An 11,969-nucleotide genomic window follows, 5' to 3' on the forward strand; every position below is an offset into this window, starting at 1 on the left:
TCTGATTGAGAACATGTTTGATTTAGTTTACCCAGAAATGTTAATAATGCATTAATTAACAAGCATGTACAAACATGTAGGTAAGGTATATTCAGGAATTCACTCATGTTAAGGTTAGTTCCTCATAAGTACATGTCTTAACTCATCATTAGTTCATGGTAAGTAATTATCAATTCAGGTATTAGTACATGATTATTCATGTACTATTATTGTAAAATGTTACAGACTTAGCAATGAACCACGATGCAAAGACACTAAATAGACATTTTTAGCCTTTATTACTTATGTGACTTGCATCAAAACCCCAAAGCTTGAACTTTTTGTGAACCGTTTGTGTATTTAATCAGATTCAATAGGTTAAGTGCAACCACACAGTAGGCGCTCAGATATAAGAAGACCAATGATTCATTGTTCTACTAGATAGATGTTTGATACAAGGATTGTGCATCATGAAGGTGACAGACTGGTGAAATTGAAACTCCTGATCCCATGTATCACCACATTTAACTCTGAAATCTGCTCATGAACTGTAACTGAATAGCTAAATTTTAAATTTGTAAATGTCTTGCGGTGCGAATTAGCACCGCTTTTTAAGCTCTCACGTGAAACTAGACTGCAAGCCACTATCTTAAAACATTAGTCATGGTTCAGTGACCTTTGCTTCGCATCAGGCACACAAGGGCTTAAAAAGTTAGATCACCCAAAAATGAAAATCCTGTCATCATTTACTGACCATGAAGTAATTCCAAACATGACTTTTTGTGTGTATGCGTGTGTGTGTGTGTAGAACATAAAATAACATATTTTGAGAAATGTCTGAGCTTTGTTGGTGTTGTTATTCAATGAAAGTCATTGGTAACCAAAACTGTATACCAACATTCTTAAAAATATCTTCTTTTGTGTTTCAGGCAGTGTAAATGATGCCAGTTTCCTTTTGGAGGTGAATTATCCCTTCACAAACTAATTTAAAACAATTTTATGTGTATCACATGAACTCAATTCAAAAGAAGAATTAATAGCACTATTAGTATACAACACAATCATATGCATGCCTATATAGACAGATGATTAAACATTAAATATATTTGTTTCCCCACAGTTTCCCCACAGTTGCTCAGTCTTGTGACTAACCTTTAAGAAATTTAGAAATAATAGGTCTGTGTTTGGATTTATTTTGGGTCTGCAATAGCTCCCTCTGGCTTCTTTTCTTGGACCTCTCTCTTCTCACATGAGTATGTGTTGGTGATCATTCTCCCATGCCTCACAATTTACACAAAAATGATCAGATGATAACTAAATCTTGTAAATGTTTGGGTTGTTTAACTTCATTTACAGTATTCTGCTGACAGACCTGGCAGGCGTCTTGTGCTTTTCTGAGTAATACTGTATGTTCTCATGTCAAATGGTTTGAGTCATATGACTCGCAGCGTGGAGTGATGTCCGTAGCCTTAGACAAATTGTTGTGAAGAATCAATTATTATCTCACACAGGAGGTTATTCACTCTCTTTACTCGCGTCACTCATTCATCCAAATATCTGGAAATCTAAACGGTAATGAGAAATGTTACTGCATCGGGCAGGAACACATGGAAAAATTTACTATGAGAGAGTCACGGCTCCTATGGGAATATTCATGTGCTTTTGTTTCACCACACTATTTCAATAACCTGCACTGCATGAAAATATATATTTCTTTGAGAAATCTAAGAGCAGTATTTGTGGCTGTTTAAGTGTTTGGAATCAGGGTGTTCTCGAACGCACACAGGTATCAGTAATTTCAACCCTATCTCGTGAGATAGTGTTGGTAATTTCCTACTTACCCACTGACACTGTAAAAAAGCAGGATTCCCCACTGATGGCCATCCATCTGTGTGCTGCCTAAATTTTTTTTCCTCAAGCACCATCTAAATTGGTAGAACTTTTAGCGGTGACATTATTTTTGGAGGGCTCTTAAAAAATGTCCGTATATTTTACTTTGTCTTCAGCCTTTGATGAGTTATCAGTCACATGACAGATGTTCAACAACATATTGCCTGATAACATGCAAAGTTCATGTTTTATTTAAGATATTTGTAGTTATGACTGCTAGACAACAGAATGCATATTACAAACAATATATTATCATTTAGGGGCTAAATCCTTGGTATGCCAAAGGTAATTTAAATGATATTTTTTTCTTTACTCTTTTTTTTAATATACATTTAACTGATCCTGCCACAATGTATATTTGTAATGGTGGGAGGATCCGTTGCCTGTTATTTGCCAGCAGACTGTGCTATTGCTCCAAAATTACAACCTTTCTTTTGTTCAGTTATACTCTTTCATTTGGTTTCATAAGTTTTCCACACGTAAGATTCCGACAATATTTTTTGTTTGTTTGTTTTGTGATTGTAAATTGGTGTTAACAGGGCAATGTAATATTTGATAAGCCTTATCTTAACATCTCCAAAGTCCCCTGAAATGGTCTAACAATATAGGCTTCATAAATGCATAATTTTTTTAGATATTATTCACAGATTTGAAATGAAGAATGACCATTGTAATATTACAACTGCATGGACAAACAATAGGGTTATGATTATATATGGAGGTTTGTTTAGGGATAGTTGCGTGCAAATATGCATCATAACACTACATATAGTTACAACATGTAACATATGTAACAACAATGACACTAAAGTGTTACCAATATATATATATATATATATATATATATATATATATATATATACGAACACAAATACAAAGAAATAGGAATTTGCAAAAACACACAACTACATTTCTAAAACTTTAACTAAAATATAAACAAATTAAAATGTAAACAGTACATATCACAAATAAAATCTCATTTAAAATGTTAGCAAAAATAATTCTATCTGAGTAACATTATAAACAGCATCTGCCATTATTTATATTCATTCTTTAAAAAAATGTGTCCATATACATTTTTTACATTTTAGTTTGTTATTTTAGTACTTAAACTAAACGAAAATAAGAAATGTTGTCTGATATACACTATTATAGTTTTTGTTAACATTTTAAATTAAATTGTATTTGTTATATTTCATTCATTTCATTTCATTTTTGAGTTAAAGTTGTATATTGTTGAAGAACTAAAACAACTAAAATAATAAATTAATCAAATACTGATTGGCATCCTTCTGTCTTCGAGAGACAATGGTTTGGAATCTGCACCCAGGTCAGTCTATGGTTTGGTTGCAGACTATGACAGTAGAGTCCGATGCGGGAGCGACAGTACCGCTGGCACTTGCTACAGGTGTAAGCAGTGGTGATGTCACTGTTCTCTTCTCCTCCCACTGCAATTGTCCTTTTTTTTCGGTTAACAGGACACCAGTCTTAAAGGAGAACTCTGGCAAACAATGAACCTTTGGTCTAATAAAACATCGGTACCTAGTCAATCGTTCTCTGAGTTTTGTTTTCATGATAATCGAATGTAAAGAGTTTTATCTCTAAAAACTGTTTAGCGTATAATGCTAGTAAGGGGGGCATTGACTAAGTAAAAAGAAATCGCTAGTTTATACCACTAACAAGGCTCAAAATAGCCCCACACTAACACAGTAACATAATGAGGCTCCATACATGCAAAACGAAGCATTGAGAACTTTGTAAGTGTACAGACCGTTTAATAAGAAGATTCTTTATGAAGACTTCACTTCGCGTATACTGACAGGAGCCATCTTAAAAAATAATCTCGATAAGTCGATCCCCGAACGCCGTTCATACAGTTCAGAAGTTCACTGAACTTCATACAGTTCAGATCACGCACGACGTTTATGGTTTGACTTATCGAGACTATTTTTTAAGATGGCTCCTGTCTGTATACGCGAAGTGAACTGTCTTCATAAAGTATCTTATTAAACGGTCTGTTACACTTACAAAGTTCTCAATGCTTCGTTTTGCATGTATGGAGCCTCATTATGTTACTGCGTTAGTGTGGGGCTATTTTGAGCCTTGTTAGTGGTATAAACTAGCGATTTCTTTTTACTTAGTCAATGCCCCCATTCCTATCATTAAACGCTAAACAGTGTTTAGACATAAAACTCTATACATTCGATTATCATGAAAACAAATCTCAGAGAACGGTTGACTATGTACCGATGTTTTATTAGACCAAAGGTTCATTGTTCGCCGGAGTTCTCCTTTAACGATGGTTCATCAATTTTCGCGGCCCGATGTCACTGCTTCCAAATCAGCCGGACAGATGCTGCACGTTTTCAAGTCTCACTTGCAGGCGTCCTTATAGCGCAGGGTTGGCCGTCCAGATGGTCGTATTCCTGTGGCAAGCTCCCCGTACAGAATGTCCTTTGGGATACGACCGTCATCCATCCTGCACAGGTGACCAAGCCAGCGCAGTCGCCTCTGTGTAAAGATGGTGAACATACAGTACTTGGCATACCTGCCTGGGCCAGGAAGGCTATGTTTGTGATACGATCCTGCCAGGTGATGCTCAGGAGTCGTCTGAGGCAGTGCATATGGAAGGCATTCAGTCTTTGCTCTGGCGAGAATATAGAGTCCAAGCTTCACTGCCATAGAGTAGGGTGCTCAAGACGCATGCTTGGTACACCTTCAGTTTTGTTTTGAGTGTCAATAGACTGTTATCCCAAGCCCTCTTTGCTAGTCGAGCCATAGCGGTGGCTGCTTTGCCTATCCTTATTTTGAGCTCAGTATCCAAGGATAAGTTACTGCAGATGGTGGAGCCTGGGTAGGTGAATTTCTCCACTACCTCCAGGGTGTGGTCGCTGATAGTGATTTCAGGAGTGGTGTTGACATCTTGCACCATTATTTTGGTTTTCTTGATACTGATGGCAAGGCCAAACTCTGTGCATGCATCTGTGAAACAGGTGATAAGTCTCTGGAGGGCAGCCTCAGTGTGTGCAGCAAGAGCAGCATCATCTGCAAACAGCATTTCCCGTATAAGTACCCTTCGGACATTGGTTGAAAAGGTTCCCGTGATTCCTAGTATGGAGGAAGACCTCGTCTTCAGAGTTGCAGAAGGCATAGCGCAGGAGCAGGGAGAAGAAGACGCCAAACAGTATTGGCGCCAGAACACACCTCTGCTTCACACCGCACTTGATTGGAAAAGGGTCTGAGGATGACTCGCCATACTGGACTGTGCCGATCGTATTCTCATGAAATGATATAATCAACTTCAAGAGCTTGGGGGGGGGGGGGCATCCAATCCTGTGTAGGAGAGTGGAGAGGCTAGTCCGACTGACCATGTCGAACGCCTTGGTCAGGTCTATAAAGGCAAGGAACAGCGGACGTCTCTGCTCACGGCACTTCTTCTGTAGCTGCCTAAAGGTGAACACCATGTCAATTGTTGACCGATTTGCTCGGAACCCGCATTGCGGTACACACATTGCGGTACACACGATCGACGAGCAGTTGTAGGCGGTTAAGGATGCCAAGGCATCACCTTTTGACCATGCTTTATTTGACGCTTTAGGCGCCCTTTAGTCAGTTACACGCCTGTCAGTCACATGACGCGATCCTATGGCGTCATCTAACTGACGCTAAAGGGAAAGCGTCAGTTAGCTGACGGGTATGGTCTGGGGTGGGGGTAGGGTTACACGCGATCCTAGAGCGTCATCTAACTGACGCTAAAGGGTGCCTAAAGCGTCAGATATGGAAGCATGGTCAAAATGCTGGGATGACACGTGCAAAGGCTTTCCCCACAACATGAGATCCCTCAATAGTAATTGCAGTCATTGCTATCGCCCTTGTTCTTATAAAGTGTCAGGATCTTAGCGTCTCGCATGTCTTGGGGTAAGCTCCCCTTTCCTGTCTTGATAATCTCTGGTGGAATTCCATCACTGCCTGGTGCTTTCCCACAGGCAAGTGAATCGATGGCCTTTCCTTCCCAAATTAATCAAATATGTGGTCTTTTAACACCACATGAAAATTTAGGGTGCTTCTTTCTTTCTTTCTTTCTTTCTTTCTTTCTTTCTTTCTTTCTTTCTTTCTTTCTTTCTTTCTTTCTTTCTTTCTTTCTTTCTTTCTTTCTTTCTTTCTTTCTTCTTTCTTTCTTTCTTTCTTTCTTTCTTTCAAATGCAGGCCACTGCCAAAGATTTATTACTTAATATTTGTTGATAACAGGATATAATGAAAATGTAAAAAAAAAATGTAGCTCCTATACTGACCTCTGCTGGACAATCCGTGGATGGCCAATTGAATAGAATAAACAGATCACCCAAAGTTCACCCCAAAAAAATACTGTCACCGTTTATCACCCTTCATGCCAAACCTATAAACCTCTTCTGATTTTATCCAAGTAGTGAAAGATAATAACATATTCATCCATTCATTCTCAAAACTGCTTATCCCTTTAGGGTCGTGGAATAATAAAATGTTTTTCAAAATGTCTTCTTTGGTGTTCGACAGAGGAACGACATACATACAGGTTTCTGAGGTTTGGAATAATGACATGAGGCAAATGATGATTTTTTTTTTTTTTTTTTTTTTTTGAGGGTGAAAATGCCTTTAACACCAACTATACAGTGAACATTCTCAATTACAGTTCACACAGAATAAACTGGGTCATAAAACGTACATTCATAAAAACGCACTTGCAGGTGCGTGCAACAATGAGACCATGTCTCCATGGCCTCATGCTAAATGAGTTCTTAATCACAGTCCATTATGCGTTTTAAACTCCTGTTGGCTGATAATGGCTGTTCTCCAGTGCTGAGATGCTTATTAAGTTAATTTGTCTTTCTTTGCATGATAAATCACTCTGTCTGTCTTCTCCTGCCCTCCACTCCAACATCAAGAGTGAAAATCTGTCTAAATTGGTTTACGCTGACAGATATTTTCACACAGATTAAGACTGCCCCTCCTTATTCTTAACCACCGAAAGCTGATCTCAAATCAGATAAGACCACTGTCAGAGCAGTGCAGATGAAACATCAGTCATCATAAGCTCTGGAAATGTTCTCTTGGGGTGTCATGCTGAGAATAAGATTAATTGAATTGTACCGAATATACCAAAGGCTCTTGATTTAACAAATGATATGTAATTGTGCTGTAAGCGAATGTAAGCATATTTATTGCACTGGGAATTTTCTAAGACAATGCTGATTTACACAGATGTGTAGAAAAATGTGCAGTCTCTGCTAAAAAAAAATAATAATGAGACATCAAAATAACTATGATTAATATATTTGAATATTTGATGTGCATACAGTGAAGCTAAATGTGACTGGCTGCTGGAAATGCTTGTGGTCAAAAAATAATTCTAAATTCTTTGTATTTTATGTTATACAGGTCCTTCTCAAAAAATTTGCATATTGTGATAAAGTTCATAATGTAATGATACAAATTAAACTTTCATATATTTTAGATTCATTGCACACCAACTGAAATATTTCAGGTCTTTTATTGCTTTAATACTGATGATTTTGGCATACAGCTCATGAAAACCCAAAATTCCTCAAAAATTAGCATATTTCATCCGAACAATAAAATAAGTGTTTTTACTGTAATACAAAAAAAAGTCAACCTTCAAAATAATTATGTTCAGTTATGCACTCAATGCGTTGTAATATTTGGTCGGGAATCCTTTTGCAGAAATGACTGCTTCAATGCGGCGTGGCATGGAGGCAATCAGCCTGTGGCACTGCTGAGGTGTAATGGAGGGCCAGGATGCTTCGATAGCGGCCTTAAGCTCATCCAGAGTGTTGGGTCTTGCGTCTCTCAACTTTCTCTTCACAATATCCCACAGATTCTCTATGGGGTTCAGGTCAGGAGAGTTGGCAGGCCAATTGAGAACAGTAATGGTCAGTAAACCATTTACCAGTGGTTTTGGCACTGTGAGCAGGTGCCAGGTCATGCTGAAAAATGAAATCTTCATCTCCATAAAGCTTTTCAGCAGATGGAAGCATGAAGTGCTCCAAAATCTCCTGATAACTAGCTGCATTGACCCTGTCCTTGATAAAACACAGTGGACCAACACCAGCAGCTGACATGGCACCCCAGACCATCATTGACTGTGGGTACTTGACACTGGACTTCAGGCATTTTGGCATTTCCTTTTCCCCAGTCTTCCTCCAGACTCTGGCACCTTGATTTCCGTATGACACGCAACCACTGAGCAACAGTCCAGTGCTGCTTCTCTGTAGCCCAGGTCAGGCGTTTCTGCCACTGTTTCTGGTTCAAAAGTGGCTTGACCTGGGGAATGCGGCACCTGTAGCCCGTTTCCTGCACACGCCTGTTTCTACTCCAGACTCAGTCCACTGCTTCCGCAGGTCCCCCAAGGTCTGGAATCGGTCCTTCTCCACAATCTTCCTCAGGGTCCGGTGACTCCGGTCACCTCTTCTCGTTGTGCAGCGTTTTTTGCCACACTTTTTCCTTCCCACAGACTTCCCACTGACTGAGGTGCCTTGATACAGCATTCTGGGAACAGCCTATTTGTTCAGAAATTTCTTTCTGTGTCTTACCCTCTTGCTTGAGGGTGTCAGTGATGGCCTTCTGGACAGCAGTCAGGTCTTACCCATGATTGCGGTTTTGAGTAGCCTAATGAAACAAGCTGGGAGTTTTTAAAAGCCTCAGGAATCTTTTGCAGGTGTTTAGAGTTAATTAGTTTATTCAGATGATTAGGTTAATAGCTCGTTTAGAGAACCTTTTCATGATATGCTAATTTTTTGAGACAGGAATTTTGGATTTTCATGAGCTGTATGCCAAAATCATCAGTATTAAAACAATAAAAGACCTGAAATATTTCAGTTGGTGTGCAATCTAAAATATATGAAAGTTTAATTTTTATCATTACATTATGAAAAATAATGAACTTTATCACAATATGCTAATTTTTTTAGAAGGACCTGTATTTAATCAGTAGAGATGGAAAAAAGGAAAACAGAAAGGACATTTTATTGAACTGAAAATGAAAATGCTGAATTTATGGCAACAGAAAAAGTTGCAAGACAATTCATAGTGAGCTAGAATCTTTAAAAATTTCTAAACTTCTTTTATTTAGAAAATGAATCCATTTTGTCTTGGAGTTCTGTGAAATATGTGTTAGATGCACATTTCCATTAAGGAACATCTAATCAAAAACATAAAGTATACATTTACATTTATTCATTTAGCAGACGCTTTTATCCAAAGCGACTTACAAAGTATAATGAATATCAACAATGCATTTTAGCACCAGCTCATTTTAAATTACTGTAAATAAATTTCAGCTCATTTCTGATTAAAATTGACTGTTGACTGTTTTGAATTACATGTTTTTGTTTAATTTTTTATGTATTTAATTTATTTATTTATTTACTATTTTTTTTTCTACCACACTAAGAAAAAAGAAAAAAAAAGGACCAAGACCACTGGAATTTTAAAAAAAGTTTAATATCTTTTATATATTTATAGATAAATATATATTTTATATAATATATCTTTTTAATATCGACTAGAATATTCTAAAATGTTAATGGTAATTCAAAATTTTAAAGAAGCACAACTGAAAGTCAGTGTAATCATCTGCAAACATCATCTCAATGGGTGGTAATGCTATTAAAACACCAAAGGGTTTTAATTACTCCGCCTCCACCATAAAGCACAGACTCACTATGCTAAAGACCTTTGAACTCAGCTCAAACACTCTGCACATACTCCGGATCGCCACAAAGACACGAGTCCAAGTCGAGCCGCACCGTTAGCAAAGCGACCAAGCAAGGGGCCGCCCAAACTGTCTGTCACGTGTGACGAAGCACCCTCTCCATCACTGGAAATAGTGAGCCTTTTTTGCCATCCTTCTCAATTTCTCCCAAACACTCTTCACTCCGTGCTCCAGAGGGGGCCGCTCAATGTAAGTGAACCCCCTGTCACCCCTCACCCTTCAGACCCGCAGAGTGTGCTGTGAGACAGCTGTGCTCTGCTACACTGAATAGCCGGGACAAGGGGCTGTGTTAATGTGTAGCTCCTCTTTGTGGCTCTAGTCTCTTTGAAGGACAATAGAGCAGGCAGGCAGAAAAGCGGTACGGGATAGAATAGAGTCACTGCCTATTTAGGCCTAGTTCATAAAAACAGGACACCAAAAACCCATTGGATTCATCACTGTCTTATTTGGCTGGGAAAGCATGTGGTTTGGTCTGTAGAGGAGGAGATGTCAGTGGCTCTACTATATTTAGAATAGATTCAGAGAGCAGGTGAGCTGTAGCAGAGATATACAAAGCTGTGTGGGTGAAAGGTATTGTTAGTTTGTGATTACAGTATTTGTCTATGGTTTTATTTTGTTCGTTCAGAGCCAGTCCACTCACAGCAGGGTTTTAAACTAAGGGTACGTAGACTTACTATTGTACAAGTTACATAGAAAGTACAGAGAAGACATGAATCACATACTTTTCCTGTAAATAATGACTTTTATAACAATCTTTTTATGTATTATTTTTTTATTATTATAGAGAATACTGCTAACAGGGCTGTAGAATGTGAGGGGAGAGTTACAGTCATGGTCAAAATTGATGGCACCCCTGGTATAAATATGATCAAAACTGACATTAAAAAATAAATCTGCATTTTTTTATCCTTTCAATCTTTCATTCAAAAAATCACGAAAATCTAACCTTTCATTGAAATAAAAGAATTGAAATGTACTTCAGAGATATTTTTGTCATAAAAAATCTAGGGGTGCCAAGAATTATGGCCAGCATGTTTTGGAGAAAAACATTTATTTCATAATGTGATTTCTTCAACACATTCTCATCCCAAAAAGTCATATAACTGACGTCTTGGGACATATTTTGACCATACGTCAATATCCGCCTTTTTAGGGGCCGTCATACAACTGACGCTTTACCTTTAACGTCAGTTAGGTGACGGGATAGGTAGGTTTAGGGTTAGGTTTAGGTCTGGGGTAGAGTTAGGATCCCATAACCTCATCTATATACCGACGTTTAAGGGGGCTCTAAAAAGCCGAATATTGACGTATGGTCAAAAGACGTCCCAAAACGTCAGTTATATGACTTTTTGGGATGAGACTGCGTTGGATTTCTTTTACTTCAATGAAAGATTTGAATTTTGTCAATTTTTTTAATGGAAAATCAAAAGTAAAAACAATACAGATTTATTTTTTACATGCAGTTTTGATCATATTTACCAGGGCTGCCATCAATTTTGACCATGACTATATATTATTATTATTATTATTATTATTATATAATGTGATAATGTTATTGTTTTTAATTAACTTTAGGCTACTATATTACAAAGGTATCCCCTGATCTGATAATATAATAATAACTAATTATTTTAGTTCGTTGTTATTTTATAATTTAATGACCTTATTGTTTTTAATGAAAGTTATTATAAAGGTCAAATGTAAGAATAACTCTATAATCTGATATGAATTACACTGTAAATACATTGTAAAATGTATTACTAAATGTATATGTGAGAAAGCATATCAGAGTACATTTATGCTATGAATTTTCTCATTAAGAAAATTATATTTAAATAGAATATTGAGTAAATGAGAACAATTGTGAAATAAAATCAAATAGATAGAGAAAAAAATAAGGAGAAACTATAGAGCATGGAAGAAGGAAAGATCTTTGATTTAAGCTAACTTAAGCTAAAGTTTTTTTTTTTTTGTGTGTGTGTGTGATTTTTTTTTTATTCAACCCTCTCCCTTGAACCTCACATCCGTCATGTCATTAAAACCTCCTTCTTTCACCTTCGCAACGTCGCCAAAATCAGACCCTCCCTCACAGCCTCTGCTGCCGAAAGACTCATTCACGTCTTCATCTCCTCACGACTGAACTACTGCAACTCCTCATTACTCCTTGGTATCAGCTCAAACTACAAGAAAAGACTCCAACTCGTCCAGAATGCAGCCGCTGGACTCATCACCCCATAGACATATACACTAGACCTCACCTTGGGGCTCTAAGCATGCGTCAAAACCGCCGCCATCTTGGAACAGGGGTCTTGTCATAGGAAGTAGCTAGGTA

Source organism: Pimephales promelas, chromosome 6, assembly GCF_988280905.1.
Source record: "Pimephales promelas chromosome 6, fPimPro1.hap1.1, whole genome shotgun sequence".
Classification (NCBI taxonomy): Eukaryota; Metazoa; Chordata; class Actinopteri; order Cypriniformes; family Leuciscidae; genus Pimephales; species Pimephales promelas.